Consider the following 17,676-nt stretch of genomic DNA (forward strand, 5'->3'; position numbering starts at 1 on the left):
AAAAGAGGGGCATGTCACAGCCAGGCTTTAGCACCTGCTGAACTCTGGCAATCTTGTGACATTAACTAAGGAAAGTGCTGCAGCCAAAAGAATGGCACAACAGGAAATAGAAAGCATTGGGGAAACAAAGGGCATTGAGAAATGCATCACACCAGCCCTAAGATATTGCAGAAACATTGATCTCCCAAAAGCAGAGTGAATGGCTCTTTATTTTGTGTGTGTTCAGCTAGAAAACAAAAAGATGGCACACACTTAATTCAGTGTAAACTCTTTGTAACAAATACCAAGTCTTTCTTATAACCAGCTATTTATAAAAGTAGAGGCTGGCAATGAGAACACTAAAACCACATCAAATTGAAGTCACCATCTGACTTTCATGCAGTCTGCTTCTCATAGCCTTGCACTTTCATACCAGAGGCAACTTTTACGGAAAGCAAAAGGTAAGGAAACCTTTTTCTCAGACAATCCTTTCTTATTCACCTGTGACCCATGAAAAAGTGGCCTCCACTACAAAGGCTGCTATGACTAGGAAGCAGAGTTGTTACTTGAACCTTTTATAGTGAAACTGCATTGTGTATTTCTGGTTGTTATTCCTCATGAAAGTATTATTTTAAATCTTAGCATTCATCTGAGGAACTGATTTATCTTCAAAATATTTCCATCCTCCTGGGACTGTTTAACTTCCTGTTAGTTGCACATCTGAAGAGACACAAGAGCAAATGATTTCCTGTAAATGAGATGGCCTCGGATGGGTGTTGACAGGTCAGGTTCTTTCACAAAGCAGTAGTATGTAAGAACACTATTTCTGCAACATGCACCATAAAGGTGACATGAAACAATTAGAGGGGTTAAAAGGAGGGTGTTAACCTTTGGAAGAATAAGAGGTATTTGCATTATCAATGTTTGCATTATTTTCTTGGGATGTAGTTTGATACTGTTCTAACGGAGAAAAAGAGAAGACTGAATTAAGACAGGTGTTGAAAGAAGCAGAATGTCAGAGTGCAATGCTGGAAATAGCATAGTCAAATACTTGTGTGAGCATTCTAGTTGTTAATGTTAGAAAGTTACCATTTGCACAAACTATGCATGTTACATGTAGCAGAATTAACAACAAATCTACATAAAAATAAACAGTACAATACAGCTTAACAGGTAAAAATCAATGTAAATAGGAACATAGAACTGTTGCATGACCAGGCTAAAGATTTGTCAGCCAGGCACTGTTATGAGGATTTCTGACTATTACGACAAGTAGGTACCTTAAAAGTTGCCTCCCAGGCATGAAGTATCAAAGATCAAAGCAGAATGAACCGTTTCTTCCTTCTCCCTCTCCTCTCCTCTGCCACCTCTGCCATGTTGCCAGGTGATGCTGAAGGTGGCCTAGAATACTGTCGCTTTGATTGTGGAAGGAAGTCCTTGGAGTGATCCATTTTTCAGCTATCAATCTGTAAGATTAGGGAAGCTTGTGCAGGTGTGAGCTAGCAGGTTGTCACTGACATCTGTTCTGAGTGGAGACACAGGTCCTCGACAGCCTGCAGCGAGGCTGCAGGACTGTCAACAGATGTAGTTAAGAGTGGCAGAACAGTTTTGGTCTCACATTTGCCGCCTGGGGGCTGAAACACTAAAGGTAGAGTGGGGGTGGACACAGCTGTGCTCCCAAACATGCCTCAGGCACAAATGAAGAGATCCAATATAGTTTGACTCTGTTGTGGTGGAGAGATGAGGACAGAGAGCCACTTCAGAGACAACTTTGTGCTACAACATCTGCTGCCAAGTTTCCAGGGAGTGACAGGGGACAGCAGGTACAGATCGAAGTCCCCACATAAACAGCTTCCATTAAGCCGTGAACTCTTTTGAAGGGCTCCCATCAAACATCATAGGGGAGTCTGCAATGGAGATTTTGTTTTCAAAGCCATGGTTTGTTTTCTTCACTAACAAGCTAATTTATAAATGATGCATTACCCTGTGTTCATACTCCTGTCTGTACTTCCTTTCCTTTTGTTATTAAAGGGGCAGAAAAGAGGGAGCCACAGTAGTGTTGGGGTACTTCGATAAAGCAGTTAACTGTTTGATGATCTTATTTGAGATTGTGGCAACCTTCAGTGTGCAATGTCGCATCCAGCCAGGAAGCAGAGTGGAATGCATGCACCATTGCAGTGTCATTGTGTCTTCCAGGGAATCGTTACTGCATGAGAACAGACCTTGGCACAGGTTCTCAATGCTATCATTGCGAACTGGTCTTTTCTCCAAATCCTGGTGTTTGTTTTCTGATTCATAGCTTAGCACTTAAAGGTAATCATCAGGTTTCTTCAAATTTGTTATATGACCATGTTGCTTTGTGCAGTTTGATAGTGGCTGAGATTCTGATCCTGTGCACATTGATGTACACAAATTTCCTTTAAGTCCACAAAAAGCCTATGGCACTTATATTTAAAATGTTGCCCTATCAATATGCAAGTATGTGGGACTGGTAAAAGGGAAAAAACATTAGTAGCTAATCACAGAAGAATTTCTATAATAGAATTAGAGAATAGCTTTTTTAATGTTACAAAATGGCCTAACAAAAAGGAAGACACTTGTTTTTCATTTTAAACCTATTTATTAGCATTTACCTGCTTGAAAGATTCTTTCATAGTAATGGCTGCAGAATTAATACAAACATCTGTTTAAACTCATGTTACTTTGTGAGCATCTCTGCGTTACACAAGTGAATTATACTCTGCATTGTGACTTGGTTAGCACCACACAATTCACAGTTAGAAACACTTTGTCAGTATTCTGTTCTCTGAGACGAATCCCATGTTACTCCTCCCTTTGTGTTTCTTCAGTAATTCCTAAGCTTGGCACAGGCAGGAAATACTAAATCATTAATTGTTAGAAGGCTGAGGCTGTAAGTGCCATACAACTGAGAACAAACACTCATAATGGCAGTGCCATCATCCCCCTTTGCAGCTTACAAACAAACAAAAAAATAAAATAGAGAAGATTCCAGCAAAGTTGCAAAATTCATTTACTGTAGCACACATCTATCACACACATATTTTAAAAATGTTTTGTAGGAGTTATCTGAAGGCACAGTGTTCTTTTAAGCATAGAACAGAGAAAAACAATAAGCAGATTAGCTTTCTGGGACTCATGTCCTCACATTCTTGGAAACTTGGCCTTGACTCTCGACTACATTAGCTGATGTAGTTACAGGAAGAGGCCATGTCTTCATTTGGGCTGCATCAAAAGGAGCATGACCAGTAGGTCTGTGGAGGAGATTCTCCCCCTCTATTCTGCTCTTGTTATACCCCACCTGCAGCACTGTCTTCAGCTCTGGGGCCTCCAAAATAACAGGGATGTGGACCTGCTCAAGCATGCTCGGAAGTGGGCCACAAATATGATTAGAGGGCTGGAGCACCTCGTGTATGAAAACAGGCTGAGAGAGTTGGGGTTGTTCAGCCTTGAGAAGAGAAGGCTAGGGGGTAACCACAGAGCAGCTTTCAATAAATACCTAAAGTGGGCCTACAAGGATGCTGGAGAGGTACCCTCCATCAGGGACTGTAATGGCAAAACAAGTGTAATGGGTTCAAACTTAAACAAGGGAAGCTCGGGTTAGATAATAGGAAGACGTTCTTTACTGTGAGGGTAGTGAGGCTCTGGGACAGGTTGCCCAAAGAAGTAATAAATGCTCCATCCCTGGCAGTTAGACCAGGGAGGGCCAGAGATGGCCAGGGATGACCGAGGATCAAGACCAGGTTAGACAGAGCTTAGGGTGACATGGTTTATTGTGAGGTGTCCCTGCCGATGGCAGGGTGGGTGGAACTAGATGATCTTAAGGTCCTTTCCAATCCTAGCTGTTCTATAATTCTATGATTCTGTGAAAATAAATTTGTTTTAGAAGAGATGAATAATTCTTGTTAAAACAATCCAACTAACACACCAAGAATATATGACATTTATTTTCAAGGACTGAAGCAAACTCAAAAGTGTTTCATTAGAAGACCAAAGTGAAGTGTGTTTGATTTTCTAGGATATGAATGACTGCCAGAGAGAAGACTTGACTGTAAGGACAGTGCCATCATCCCCCTTTGCAGCAGAGCTGCCCCTCAGCCAGCACTGTTACTAGCCCCATGCTTTGTAACCCAGTGAGCACTGTTGTCTTGCCTAAAGGGGTAACAGGAACAGTAGTGGCAACATTTTTTGGTTTACTTCTGTATTCTCTAAACCCAGAACTATTTGTCCATTCTCTAAACAAGAGGGACCTCCTTGAAGAAAATTAAAGTGATTTGGCTCCTTTTTTATCACTGCAAGTTGCTGAAATGCATAGAGAAATAACAAGTTACAGTTAGAGAAAGATTACTGGGGCTGCTTAGAAGTAGTACACGTTTTGGCTTAAAATTAAACTGCACTAGCAGTAATTCAAACTACAGCATGAAACTCAGTTCAATAGATCTCCTCCTTCAATGATAGTATTTCCATTGAGCAAAGCATTTAAGGTCCTTTCCAACACAAACCATTACATGATTCTATGATTCTATGATTTTATGAAAAGCAATTGTCCCTTGGCATGCCTAAAAGAGAGCACTGCAATTCTTCCCCCACTTCCAAGCTATACTAACAAGAAATTATTTCATTTGGCAATGCATTTTTTATTACTGTCTGTTTCATTGGGTATGATTCAAAAAGGAAAACAAACAAGTTTGTTTTTTTAATTCCTCAAGCATCTTTTTCACGGTGTGGAGTACACTAAAAGCAGTTGTAGTTAATAGCTACCTGGCTGAGGATGAAGAAGAGGCAGTGTGTGTGTAACCAAACCTGGTTGTAAAGCGCAGCTCCCAGATTGGGCACAGCCCTTCTGCAGTTGATGGTCATGACGAGTATCTCATTAGTCCAGTTTAGGAAGAGACCTTAGTTTCAGCTTAGGCAGTGAGAAGCAGGCTGACAGGTTCATGTAGTTGCTGCTCTCCAGAAGAGACGTGGGAGCTTTAACTGCCTTGGGTGCACAGATTTATGGAGTAGTCCCATGCTCCTAACCAGATTAGTTCCTTTTCCATTAAGTGCTGAAAGTAGGGCAGCTGTCCGAGCGGCTGGTTGTAAATTCGATAATGTCTGCTGTGTTAATCTGTAGGCTTTTCAGATGAAGAAGGCAGCAGATAACAGGATTAGTTTCACGACCCAGGGTTTTCACAGCCTGAGACTCGGGCGTAAGGGGATAGAGGATGACTTCTGTCATTAATCTTAATTGATTGCCAAGAGATTTTAAACTGTGTTATTAATTAGGAAGGTCCTTAACACACTGTCTACATATCAACATCAGATGCTCTTTTGGGACTTTTGGGACATATGGCCTATCTTATATTTACATTCACACAATTTACACATACATACATTTCAGTATGAAGAAATTCTTATATGTATATATGCATACAAATGGCTGAGAGAGCACTTGAACGTGCAGAGGCAACACACTCTCTTCGGCAAAATGTAATGAAAGTGAAAAACCTGCTTTGAACAAAGGTTACATTTCCATACAAGAAACATGTATACCTCTATTTATGGTGATATGTATATTAATCCATGTTGGTTATAGATGCCATTTGTCTTGATTACCTTTGATTTGCAGATTTAAGTCATGTTTAACGCAAGCACAGCACACGTCTCTGTGCCTCTGGCCATTCAGACATAAATCATGACTAGAAATGTTACCTTTTTATCTTTCCCAGCTTTGGTGAGTTAATGGTTGGGCCTTCACTTTTCCCTTAATTTTAAACAAGTTCCTGCTGGACAGGCATTACAGGTAGAGGTGCATCTTTCTATAGCTGCAGCTACCTAACTGTGTGATAAATCCCAGTAACATTTACCAAAGTCCTGACTTCAGGAGAAAATACTGAATTATGATTTGAGCATATAAACTAAGCAAGAAAACTCTGTGATAGAGTTGCGGCATTTGGATTTTATCCGGATTCAATCTATACTACACATTTTTGCAGTCTTTCTTTACAGAAGATTATTTACATGATTAATCCTAAATATAGAGGAGATCAGTACAAATACTTTGTAGAAACAGAGATGAGTGATGATGGAAATCAGTGGACCAAGAACTAGAGAGGTTCTGGGATGGGAAGCTTGGTGACAGAATGAGATGAAAAGAGATAGGTTAGTTTTCCTTTTACTTCCCTGGGCTCCAGTTCTCTAACCAACAGAAGAAAACATCTTGAAAAGACTATTTTTAGAAAGAGTTTTATGTATCAGTGTCTCCTGTAGGTAGCTGTGGCAGCCCAGACCTGGAGGTTGCTCAGGGTGAATTTTTTTTATATGCTTGTGCTAATGGAGCTCATTGAGTTCAAATATGCCCACCCAGGTACTCACTGTACCAGTGCAAAGGCTCGGAAGCAGTTGTACGTGATAATCACTGCCTACATGCAGATTTTTTCGGTAACTTTAATACAACATTCTCAAAAAGAAGGTGAGGTCTGTTCCCATGGCTTGACATTGATTGCATAACTCATGCAGAATCAAGGAATGAAGAGGAAGGTTAGAAGCTGAGAAGGACTATAGCACATATGCTGCTGAATGGGACAGTTGTATGTTATAGGTGGACAGTGAGGATAAAAAGAAGAATAATAATCAAAAAATATATTTATTGCTTCTGATATTTTTCCTGTGTTCCCATAATTCAAAATTATTTCTGTTGTGAAATTAATTTTTCAATGTCCAGGTCTATTTATGGGTTTAAACTGAAACAGTGGAAGTTCAGGTTAGATATAAGGAAGAAGCTCTTTACTGTGAGGGTGGTGAGGCACTGGAACAGGTTGGCCAAAGAAGTGGTAAATGCTCCATCCTTGGAGCTCAAGGCTAGGGTTGACAGAGCCTTGAGTGACATGCTCTAGTGTGAGGCATGGCAGAGGGTTGGAACTGGATGATCTTACAGTCCTTTCCAACCCAAACCGTTCTGTGATTTTATGAAAGCCAAGCTCTTCGCAGCACTACAAATTGTAGCACATCTCTAAATGATACAGAAATCTTGCTTATTGCCACCAAGAACAACTGCTCATCTTAGGAGAGAGATGGTTCATTGTAGGGCACATCCTTGCATCAGGACTGTTTTCTCCTCTATCTCAGTTCCTCATTGTTGCCTCTTTCTGGTTCCATTCCTCAGCTAGCTCCATTTGCCATCACTACAGGAGAGCTTTGGGTGGCTTTCTTAAACCTAGAATATCTGTCACAGTTGAGCAGATTATTTATTCCATTTCATTAACAAAATAACATCAACAAAGGCTTCTGCTCACTAATAGGCAGTTGGAGTCTCATGCAGTTGATGGGAATGACCTTTGTGCAGTCGTTTTTCCGTAATGACACTTGGGGTCAGGCCTGACAACCAATCTGCCATGCATTAGTAGGAGACAGTGGTTCCCTTTGGTCACACAACAGGGATGGACCCCAAGCAGATGGTCAGAGATCATAGCTGGCTAATGAACTTGATGGGCATTTTATTAGGATTATGATGACAACTAAGTAAGACTTTTTCCCTCTGATAACAGCATTTCTAATAGAAAGAAAAGTATGCAAGGGAACAGAAGAATGCACGGGATCATCTTTCTGGTTGTCCTGGTTTTGGCTGAGGCCCAGCAAATGCTCCCACCAGGCAGCAGCAGAGGCTGGTTTGGGCACAGAGCTTGTGTCTGCTGTTGTGGCTGAGTCTTGCAGAGACTCAGGCTTCAGCTGCCTCTCTTTCCTGATGGACCCCTGGGGAAATGGTGGACTTCCTCTTCCCCGGGCAAAGCATAGAGGCCCACTACTTCAGTTCTGTGCTATGAACAAACTTCCCTTTCCTCTGGCTATAGTAAATGCACACCCCATCCAAACGATTGTAAAGTCACCCAAAACCCAGGAAAAGTGTGAGAAATTACTGGTAATCTCTTTTTTCCCCCCCCCCCCAGTAAATGCCCTGATGCAATGTTCTCTGTGCTTTAGTCAAACCTTACTTTCACTGGAGATCACTCAGTAAAGCTAGTTGAGCAGCAATTAAATGGCTGGTAGAAGGAAGCACATAACAGCAACACGAAATGGTTCTCTGTGGTCACTACAGCTTCTGGTTGATGGTCTCTCTCCCCAGTTGTGGTTCACTGGCTGTCTTGCACCTTCTGGAGTAACCTACCACTTGTGACACTATTACTACAGAATTGACATATGCAGTAGCAAAAGCAGCAGGAGATTTCTATTTTCCTATTCGCAGAAAGTTATACTATAGGCATATGCTTAATCTTCTTAGACTTGCAGTAAAATGGTGGTGGTTGGTAAGAGAGAAGTGCTCACTTCCCTTTTGGCATGAGTGGTGTCATGGTTTAAGTCCAGCTGTAAATCAGAACCACGCAATCTCCCTCTTGCTCCTTCCCTTCCTCCCTGCCCCCTCTCCCGGAGGGATGGGGAGGAGAATCGAAAGAATGTAACTCCCACGGGTTGAGATTTGCCCAGTAACTAAGGTATAACACAAACCACTACTGCTACCGCCCGTAATAATAAGAGAAATAACAAGGGAAGAGAATACAACTGCTCACCACCCACCAACTGATACCCAGCCTGACCCCAGCAGTGATCTAGCCCTTCCAGGTAACTGCCCCCAACTCTACATCCTGGGCATGATGTGCTGTGGTATGGAGTACCCCTTTGGCTAGTTTGGGTAAGGTGTCCTGTCTCTACTTCCTCCTGGCTTCCCTTCCTCCCTGGCAGAGCATGACACTCAGAAAGTCCTTGGTCAGAGTAAACATTACTGAGCACCAACTAAAAACATTGCTGTTATCAGTGTTGTTCCCAGGCTGAAAGTCAAAAACACAGCACTGCACCAGCCACTGAGAAGTAGAAAAATGGCTGCTACTGCTGAACCCAGGACAGGTGGATACAGATCTGTTTGTATTGGTAATAAGTTTAGCCATACATGTTTTAAGGTTTTGAGGCTCATATTTTCAGATGTGCTACTCAAATCTATTTTAAGTGTTCTTCATGCTGTTTCTGAAGAGCATGCATTAGGATTTTAAAGCACTGCTTTAGGAAGCTATTATCAGATATTAATTATTGAACACTATACCTTCTGGAAAAGTTGTTTTCTCACTGGAAAGTGACCTTGTTAGAAGAAACAGAAGGAAAGAAAGATGTATAGTGCCTCCTGAGATCAAGTGGAGTGATGCATATCAAGAGGAGACACTAAATAAAGATTTATTGTCTGTGGCAAAAGAAACACAGATCTCTGCTTGTGCAGTGTTTTTGACATCATACACCATAAAGAGAGATTGGATACTCTAGGCTAAAAAGCGCTTCACTGAAGGCAAGTAACAGGCACTTTCCCAGCACTGATTTTATTAAGACGTCTGACTGCATGGCAGTGTAGCCTGCCTCATCCTGAGAATTTGATGGGGGCCGAGTCAAGCCAGTTGTGTGATAAAAGGCAGCTGAATATTCCTAAAAGAGGATACAGAGAATTTATCTAAATAAAAGGAAATGTAATGTAAGGGGAAAAAAATCTGTGTCTGTTTTTGTTTTGTTTTGTTTTGCCTTTTTCAGGTTTACAGTTTAGTGAACAAAGCCCTCACTGTGGCCTTTCACAGCTGCTGTTAGACAAGACACAGGGAAAGTGCAAGTGGCAGCACTGCTCAGGAAGATTGCACAAACTGTACTGCTGTGACATTTGTGACATTCTCCATTATATAGCAAAAGCTATCTTTGTGGCTCCACTTCAACATGTACTGAAAAAGCATAGATCCCTTTTGACCTTAGTGATTACTGGTACCAATTCTTACTGTGTGTCAGCCATACCACTGGAGAAGTCCAACGTCAGCATTGTTTGGAAGCCTTACATGGACATTTAATTTCTTAACGTCACCTTGTCCTTCCCCTGGAAGCTTCTTTTTTTCACAGATGTTTGTGCAGCACTGTGCTTGGCTTGCAGTAATACCTGTTTGGAGTGTTCCCACTGCTCAGTCAGTTTAAAAAACCAAGTAAATAGGAATTCAGTTTAAAACAATTCAGTTTAAAAAAAAGCTGGGGAAAAGTGACCACTCAAACTCATCTCTCACTTGGGTTGGACAGCAAGCATTATGGCCAGAGAGCCTTGAGATAAATCATAATTAGATACACGTGCAGATATATCAGCTAGGCCTAGGCGCACAATTAGGCACCTAATTATGTTGAAAATGCAATTGCGCACTTAGCTAAAATAACCACGCTCCCTGGGAAGCTGTCCTGTTGTTCCTGTCCCATCTGCAGCATGACTTCAGCCTGGTTTTATTGCGGGAATGGAGGGGACAGGACCGTCACTTCAACTGGGAAGGAGCCCAATGCCTTTTCCAGCAAAGCAGAGGTTTCAGAGGTGTCACACTGCCTGCACGTGTCAGGGAAGATGTGGCCAGATAGAAAGAGATGTTTCGGTGTTGCCTTGGAAAGGACAAGCTGCAGCAGAGGCAGCTCTGGAGGCCATGCTTGGTATCCTTGTTCTCCAGGTATCAGTACATAAATCAGGCTGCACTGAGCTGATGTCTTGTGGGATGTTTGTTTTTGAGGAACTGAATGTGGGGTCATCAGAGGGTATGGTGAGAAAAGAGGAATCAGTAGTTCCCAGCATCTTTGTCATTGGGCCATTTTGGCATTTACTGAACTGTTTGGGTTTTTTTTCTCTTTCTGCTACATCTTCTTTTTTTTTTTTTTTTCTTTCTTACAGCAAGGAAAACAGTGGGAAAGACCCAGTCAGCTGTGATTTGTGATTGAGCTGACAGACAGTGTGTGATTGAAACTGCAGACAGGTTGATTCCAAAGAAAAAGTGCAGTTTAAAAGAACACTGTCACTGTTCAGGGACAGCATTTCCTTTTTGGAAATGTCTTATCTGAGGATGTTTTCAGGGTCATGATCCACTCAGGGCCTAATTGTTCAGCCACTACTTTGTCTGAAACCATAGAATCATAGAATGGTAAGGGTGGAAAGGACTTTAAGGTCATATAGTTCCAACCCCCTGCCATGGGCAGGGACACCTCACACTACACCACATTGCCAAGGCTCTGTCCAACCTGGCCTTGAACACTGCAAGGGATGGAACATTCACAACTTCTCTGGGCAACCTGTGCCAGCCCTTCACCACCCTCACAGTAAAGAACTTCTTCCTTATATCTGACCTGAACTTCCCCTGTTTCAGTTTGAACCCATCACCCTTTGTCCTACCACTACAATCCCTGATGAAGAGTCTTTCTACAGTCCCTTGTAGGCCCCCTTCAGATACTGGAAGGCTGCTATGAGGTCTCCACGCAGCCTTCTCTTCTCCAGGCTGAACAGCCCAACTTTTTCAGCCTTTCTTCATATGGGAGGTGCTCCAGTCCCCTGATCATCCTCGTGGCCCTCCTCTGGACTTGCTCCAACAGCTCAATGCCCTTACGTTGAGGGTATCAGAACTGCACATAAATGACTTCTCACTTGCAAGAATCATGTGTGAGATTTTGCATGTTCAGAGGAACAGTGTGTGAACTGGGAGGTGAGGCTGGAAAGTGTGTGTGTGTGTGCTGGGTGGGGCTGTTCATGACTTAATAAATCCATCTCAGCTTCACAGTCAGAAGCCCCTCACAAGTACAACATTACAGCAGTGTATTAACGCCAAGACCTCCAAAGGTGGGTACAGAATAGTGGGAGCCCCATGGTACCTAAGGCACAGGAAGGCATGACACCCAGACTACCTACCTGGCAGCCGAGAGCAAGAATCAGCCAAGTGCTGTCTGATAATCCTGCTTGAGACAGAGATCACCATGGCAGAGCAGGACCTTTAGAACAATAATGCCAAAAGCCCTAGATGAGTGACAGCACTTAATTTTACCTTGTAAAAGGGCAGCGAGGCAACCAGAATTTCAAAGTTAGGCATTCTCTGAACTACCTTAAAAGTTCAGAAGGAAAAAAGCTAGATCCTCATAAGGCTGAATGTTTCTGTACACAGATTTGTGCACACACAAATGCAGGCTTGCCTCTTAAGGACAAGAAAAGCAGGGCTGAGCATGCAAGTGCCTGGAGGTGAGTCCCCAGCACGGACCTGGGGCCCAGCGAGGGCAGGGAGCATTGCAGTGGCAAAGACAGGAAAGATTTTGCCAGCAGTGGTGGATATGCTTAATGTGTTCAAGAGCTTAGCAGCCTATTGAAATTAAACTGCAAATGCGTTGTGCCATCATTTCCTATCTGCCAATAGGCCTGTGAACTGCCTTTTCCAGCTACCATTGTGCTCGCCTTCTCTGCTATCTGCCAAGCACAAACCTGCCCTCCATTTCCCTCACCGAAACAGTTTAACTGTGTCATTTGTCATGGATGGGTGTGTGTGAAGATGATTTTGCTCATGTTTAAATATATAGATTTAATTTTTCCCCCTGTTCTAATCCTTGAATTGCACAGCTCCCCACCTGTGAATCAAGTCACCTCAGGTGGTATAACCCCGCTGTGACTGCATCATGCCTTGTGTTCAGCACAGGACAGGTACTCTCACATCCTTCTCAGGATTCCTCGTCATATACTAGTAATCTCTGTTACAGAGGAAAACGAGGCATGGTATTTTCTTATTGTCACAATCAAGTCTGCAGTGATTTATTCCTATCCAGTCTGTAACTGAATTAAGATCTTAATTAGGCTTATGCCACATTTTTCTTTATTTTTAATTAGGTACAGCCAAACCACTTATGTATGGGAAGGAGTAAGAAACAGATAAAGAGCAGAAACATTTTTTTCTGATCTGTACTTCTAGTACTGAAGCCTTAGTTAAGAACATCCTCTCAAAGGGATATCCAAGTTTTTTTAATTTTCTTTTTTATTAATTACAAGAATCTATTCCTCCCATAAACTTTAAGCCTGCTGTGCAGTTACATGCTATGTCCATGTTACATCCCTGGCTGTTGTGATTTCAGTAGCTTGCAGCCACTATGGTGTTGTGCCTGGGCACAGGGCTCCAGTGAAAAGCCAGTGCTTAGCCATATGCCATGACTTGGTCATCAGCACCATCAGTTTGCTAGTGAACTCCTATCCAGTCTCTTCCCAGAGTAAAGATAAACATTAACCGGAGTGCTTTTGTACAGGAAACCTCAGTAATTCACAGAAATGTTTTTCCTGAGTGTTTCCTTTTGTTATTTTCACACCCGACTTTCTAGAGTTCTTATTTAACATATAAGACACCAGGAAATAGATGATACATTGCAGCAATGAGTTGTGATGCCTGTAGCAAACACTGCTTCCCTCTAAACCAATATATCTTAGTTAAATGGAGAATTAGTGGTGGTTTTGGCTGGTGGTACTGTACAGATGTCTGTCTTAGCTTTGCAACTCCAATCTTTAGGTGGAAAGGGTGAGCTCAGCTGCACCTCCATGTGCTTCGCCTAATCCATCCCTTCTCCTTCCCACTCACATTTTACAGCAAATGTTACACAGATTACAGGAGTTTCCAACAGCAAATTAAAAGTTTGCACTAAACTCTCCTAAAATAGCAAATGCTGCCATCAGGGAAGTGTAAATCCTTAACTTTTAGCAGTGAAACGGGTTTTGTTTGGTTTACTTTCAGCATTACCCATTTCTTTTCCTCTCGCCTCAACCTGCCTCTTCAAAGGCTACATCTGTGTGGAAATGTGTAAGCTAGCTCTTTTGGGGACAACACAGCTGGGGCATTGTCCCCCTCTGCAGAGTACAGCACTTTCAGGCTTTCAGCTTTCCATGGTCCACATTTAGCCAAAGCTCTTTATATGCTCTGTGTTGTGTGTGGGGGTAGGATTTCAATCCAAGTTAAATTCTAATGTTTATATAGTTGTTGAATCACAGAATGGTTTGGGCTGGAAAGGACCTTAAGATCATATAGTTCCAACCTCCTGCCATAGTCAGGGGCACCTCACACTAGACCATGTCACCCAAGGCTCTCTCCAGCCTTCCCTTGAACACTGCCAGAGATGGAGCATTCACCACTTCTTTGGACAGCCTGTTCCAGTGCCTCACCACCTTCACAGTAAAGAACTTCTTCCCCTGTACCTAACCTGAACGTCCCCTGTTTCACTTTAAACCCCTCACCCCTTGTCCTATTATTACCGTCCCTGATGAAGAGTCCCCCTCCGGCATCCTTGTAGACCCCCTTCATCTGTAATCTAATCTCCTAATTCCTCTTTATTGCAGAAGAGAGCTTCTGCAGCTTCCTTAGTGTTTGTAAAATATATTATAGTAATAATTTAAACTTTTATTAATGAGTCTTAGGAAGAAACTCCATCTTCCTAAGTGCACGCTCCATGCTCTGCCCTATGGAAGCACAAAGCACTCCTTTCATTTCAGTCACCTGTTTACTGAGAAGCCAGTCTCTTGTAGTCATAACTAAATGCACTTCTTTCCACATTAACCTCATTATTTGAGTTCAGTCTGTGCTATCCTTTGGGAGAGAAGGAACTCTGGCATGCAACTGTTACAGTGTCCAAGTGGCAGACTTTCAAACACGCAACCCAGCTCTGGTCTGACAGCTCTCCCCAGTTAGGCTGACACTCTGTCCTTAGCCCAGCCTCTTGTGCACAGGTACTGCAGCACATATGGTACCTACCACCACGTGCTCTGCTGCAGCTCTGCAGGAATGGCAAGGGAGGTGAGAGGGGTGGGAGGGATTCTGCTCCAGCTCCATCCTGATGTGCTGTCACTTGGGGACACACTCTGTCCCACAGGAGTGTGTGGAAGAGAAGCAGCTGTCACAAGAAATTCAGCCTAGTCTGAAGGAGAATGGCCTTCACTGGCAAGTGCAGTAGCACTTGAGATTTTCAAAAGGGTTTATGGGATGCAAAGCACTTCAGTGGGACTTGGGAGACTTTAAGTTCTTCTGTAAATCTCTTGCTTACCATTTGCATGTTGACATTTTCCACTTATAGGGCTCTTTGGCATTAATTTATAATGCTGCGATAGTTGGATTACTGTTTTAAAAAGACTTTGAAATCAGGCTTGTTTAAGTACAGAGAATGAGCACATTCCAACTTCTGTTAGATTTTTTTTGGGGGGGGGGGTGTTGTTTTTATTGCTAGATTTTACAGATGTGTTTCCTAACTAAATTTCTGTCTCTTCAAATATTTTAGTGAGTATGGTATGATACTTGCAATATTCTGTATGCCTTCCTATGTTAATGGTGTATTAATATAGAGTCATAAAGTCATAGAATGGTTTGGGTTGGAAAAGACTTTAAGATCATCCAGTTCCAACCCCCTGCCATGGGCAGGGACACCTCACACTAGACCATGTCTCCCAAGGTTCTGTCCAGCCTGGCCTTGAACATAGCCCCACTGACTGCAACAGGATCAGTCAAGGAAAAAACATCACCTCACTGATGGTAGCTTCTCTTCTGTCTGGCTGAAGCAACCTGTTCACACCATTCTCAGAGTACACCTTTCAAGATTATGGGAGGAAAAAGCTTGTTCTGTTGGCTTGGCCACTCCAGCAAGTCAGAGTACGTACTAGCTGTGCTGTAGCCAAGCAGTGGAGCTCTCTCTTGAAAGGGAGAATACCAACAGTGTTCCGTCTTAGTCCAGCATAAGTGACAGCAGTGGGGCTTGAATTTTTGCACTGACATCCTAATTGTGATTCACACAATGAACCCATGGTTGGTTTGCAAAGGGGTAGTTAGAAATGAGGACTTCTAGACAAGCAAAGTGAACAACAGATAGGGCTGTTCATTTCAGTAGGGCTTCCACATGCAAATGATTGATAGACTGGCTCCATTAAGTTCTGTTACAACTGGTACAAGACCCCTTATCAACATGCCTGGGGCATTTTAAAATGTGAAAAATAATTTAGCTTGAATCAACCCTTTAGTAACTTCAGCTAATACATGTAAGGCAGTTTAAGATGGTTCCCAAAGCTATCTTTACTAATTTCACTACACTTGTTTGAAAATAGAACTTGAAATGGGCAATTACAGTAAAGAAACCTATATTTCATTTTTGCAAGTGAACTTTTTTTTAAGTTTATAATTTAACAGTTTAGTCTTTTATTATGGTTTCAACTAGAAATAGCTGCCATCCTCCTCAGGGATAGGATCTACAAAAGGCATCAGTCTACCCATACTGCAATTAAATTCATGCTGAAGTGTATGTGTGCCTCCAGCTTTGGAAGGTAATTGTGCACACCTCATTGCTTTTTACTTCTAACGTTGTTGTGGTCATTTACCAGGTAATTTCAGAGACAAGTTCTAAATTACCAGTGATTTCAAAAAGTTTAAAACATTCACACCTAGCTAGAGGATGCCTCCTCCCCTAAATGGCAAGCTAAACAGTCCTAAAACAGTGAGGAGAAGCACCTGCTTAAGAGCAGTCTTGGGCTGCAAAATGCTCACCCTTAACTGAGTAACAACAGCAGTCACTGACTTCATGTTTGTATTGCAAACAAAGGCCTGCTCATTTCCTGAATTCACCAATTAGATTGATCACAGGGTTGTTAAATCTGACCTCCATTTAAACGCACTGTACCACTTCCCTACTTTTAAACAAGGATCTTTTTGTGGGATTGTTCATTTTCTTTTTACTAAGTAACAAAATTAAATAATTCAGTCTTGAAATAGACTGGGAGGATGACTTCTGTTTCTTTCACATCCCTTAAAACCTTTTCTCCTCCTCTCATTGGCATTTCTGAGTGTCTCTTCATGCAGGGAGAAAGGAGCAGGCTCAGGGCAGAGCCACCCTGCACTGCAGGACACATACACACCCCCGCCCCCAAAACCTAGGCTGAGTTTATATAAAATAATGGTGGCATATATAAGATAATTGGTAGCTCTTTGCTTCACATTCCAGTGCTGCAAGGTGGGTCATGCATGCTGCTCTGGCTGTGCTGCCCAGGTCTGTGCTGCATTCCACTTGTGCCCTGTGTAAGCAATGAGTGCTTCTATATACACAGACGCAGAAGAGCAATTGGAAAACCCATGTTTTCCAGCAAGGGAAGTGACAAGAGATGTTTTGGTCAAAGGTAGGAACCTACACATTTGGCAGCCACTAGTCTTTTTTCATCTGTACTAGGGCAGTTTGCTAGTACAGGCCAGTTTAAGCATTACTGAAGTATTCAAGGGCCAATTTCTAAATAAAGTGAAGGGGCTTCCTTCCTTCATTACAAACCTGCCAACTCTAGCACCACCTGGGCATAGCTATAGCATCGTAGGATAATAGAATGGTTCAGGTTGGAAAGGACCTTAAGATCGTATAGCTCCAGTCCCCTGCCGTGAGCAGGGACATGTCACACTAGACCATGTCGCTCAAGGCTCTGTCCAGCATGGCCTTGAACACTGCAAGAGTGGAGCATTTATCACTTCTTTGGGCAACCTGTGCCAGTGCCTCACCACCCACACAGTAAAGAACTTCATTAGATCTAACTTCAACTTTCCGTCTTTCAGTTTGAACTCACCACCTCTTGTCCTACCACTACAGTCCCTGATGAAGAGTCCTTCTTGTAGGCCCTCTTCAGATACTGGAAGGCTGCTATGAGGTCTCCACGCAGCCTTCTCTTCTCCAGGCTGAACAGCCCCAACTTTCTCAGCTTGTCTTCATATGGGAGGTGCTCCAGTCCCCCAGTTGTCCTTGTGGCCTCCTCTGGACTTGCTTCAGCAGTTCCATGTCCTTCTTATGTTGAGAACACCATAACTGCATACAGCGTTCCAAGCTCTGACAAGCGTTATGTATGCTGCAAAT

The 17,676-nt window shown here is 42.7% G+C and overlaps 1 protein-coding gene across 1 annotated transcript in view; it reads left to right on the forward strand.

Annotated features, from left to right (window-relative positions):
- ANTXR2 (ANTXR cell adhesion molecule 2) overlaps window positions 1–17,676 on the forward strand; it is a 103,982-nt gene that overhangs the window by 68,857 nt on the left and 17,449 nt on the right. The gene's annotated exons all lie outside the window — the stretch shown is intronic.

This window comes from Melopsittacus undulatus, chromosome 5 (genome assembly GCF_012275295.1).
Source record: "Melopsittacus undulatus isolate bMelUnd1 chromosome 5, bMelUnd1.mat.Z, whole genome shotgun sequence".
NCBI lineage: Eukaryota > Metazoa > Chordata > Aves > Psittaciformes > Psittaculidae > Melopsittacus > Melopsittacus undulatus.